Source organism: Tachyglossus aculeatus, chromosome 23 (assembly GCF_015852505.1).
Source record: "Tachyglossus aculeatus isolate mTacAcu1 chromosome 23, mTacAcu1.pri, whole genome shotgun sequence".
NCBI classification, from domain to species: domain Eukaryota; kingdom Metazoa; phylum Chordata; class Mammalia; order Monotremata; family Tachyglossidae; genus Tachyglossus; species Tachyglossus aculeatus.
This window is the reverse complement of record NC_052088.1, coordinates 31,527,491-31,529,156: the sequence shown is the minus strand read 5'-3', so window position 1 is coordinate 31,529,156 and position 1,666 is coordinate 31,527,491. Positions and strand designations below refer to the sequence as shown.

General features: G+C 46.2%; 1 non-coding gene across 1 annotated transcript; it reads right to left on the bottom strand.

Annotated features, from left to right (window-relative positions):
• Window positions 1-800: 800 nt before the first annotated feature.
• On the bottom strand, window positions 801-938 carry LOC119944843. The gene has a single exon (XR_005455991.1). It is a non-coding gene; the product is annotated as a small nucleolar RNA SNORA7 (small nucleolar RNA).
• Window positions 939-1,666: the final 728 nt, after the last annotated feature.

Sequence of the window (1,666 nt, the reverse complement as noted above, 5' to 3'; positions counted from 1 at the left end):
ACTTAATTTCTCTGTGCCTCAGTTACCTCATCTGTAAAATGGGGATTAAGACTGTGAGCCTTAACTGGGACAACCTGATTGCCTTGTATTCCTCCCAGCTCTTAAAACAGTGTTTGGTACATAGTGAGCACTTAACAAATTCCATTATTATTATTGTTCCAGCGCTTAGAACAGTGCTTCCAGCGCTTAGAACAATGCTTTGCACATAGTAAGCACTTAATAAATGCCATTAAAAAATCAATCAATTAATGGTATTTATTGAGTGTTTACTATGTGCAGAACACTGTACTCAGCTCTTGGGAGAGTAAATATAACCGAAGAAGCTGACACATTCCCTGCCCATAATGAGCTTACAGCCAAGAGGGGGAGACAGACATCAATATAAATAAATAAGGAATTTATCATATACGATTTAAAGATATGGAAGTGTTGTGGGCACCTCTCAGGGTCACTCCTGGAGAGTTTCCAGTACTCTATCAGTCTCAGTTGTGTAAGACAGTCAAGCAGAGGCCTACCCATTCCATTCCTAGCTTGAAGCACTAGGCTATTCACCCCAGCCCCACAACACTTGTTGTTGTTGTTGTCTGCTGTAGAGTCGTTTCTGACCCATAGCAACCCCTGGACACATCTCTTCCAGAACACCCTACTCTCCATTTGCAATTGTTCTGGTAGTGGATCCAGAGAGTTTTCTTGGTAAAAATCCGAAAGCGGTTTACCATCGCCGCCTTCTGCGCAGTCAGCTCAAGTCTCTGCCCTCGACTCTCTCCCATCCTGCTGCTGACTGGCATGGGTGAGTTTTGACTTGTAGCAGATTGTCTTCCACTGGCTAGCCACTGGCCAAGCTAGGAATGGAATAGATAGGCCTCTGCTTGACTCTCCCTCCCTTAGCCGAGACTGGTAGAGGACTGGAAATTCTCCAGGTGCAACTCTGAGAGGGGATCTACTCCACTACCTGTACTTTATGTTAGTGTCCCGGTTCCCTCTTAGATTGCAAGATCCTTATTTTTTGTTCTTTAAATGGTACTTGTTAAGCACTTACTGTGTGCCATTCATTTATTCAATCATATTTATTGAGCGCTTACTGTGTGCAGAGTACTGTACTAAGTGCTTGGGAAGTACAAGTCGGCAACATATAGAGACGGTCCCTACCCAACAACAGGCTCACAGTCTAGAAGGGGGAGACAGACAACAAAACAAAACATGTAGACAGGTGTCAAAATCGTCAGAATAAATAGAATTGTAGCTATATGCACATCATTAATAAAATAGAGTAGTAAATATGTACAAGTAAAATAGGGTAATAAATCTGTATAAATATATACAAGTGCTGTGGGGAGGGGAAGGAGGTAGGGCCGGGAGGCGACGGGGAGGAGGAGAGGAAAAAGGGGGCTCAGTCTGGGAAGGCCTCCTGGAGGACGTGAGCTCTCAGTAGGGCTTTGAAGGGAGGAAGAGAGCTAGTTTGGCAGATGTGTGGAGGGAGGCCATTCCAGTCCAGAGGAAGGACGTGGGCCGGGGGTTGATGGTGAGACAGGCGAGAAAGAGGAACAGTGAGGAGGTTAGCGACAGAGGAGTGGAGGGTGCGGGCTGGGCTGGAGAAGGAGAGAAGGGAGGTGAGGTAGGAGGGGGCGAGGTGATGGACAGCCTTGAAGCCGAGAGTGAGGAGTTT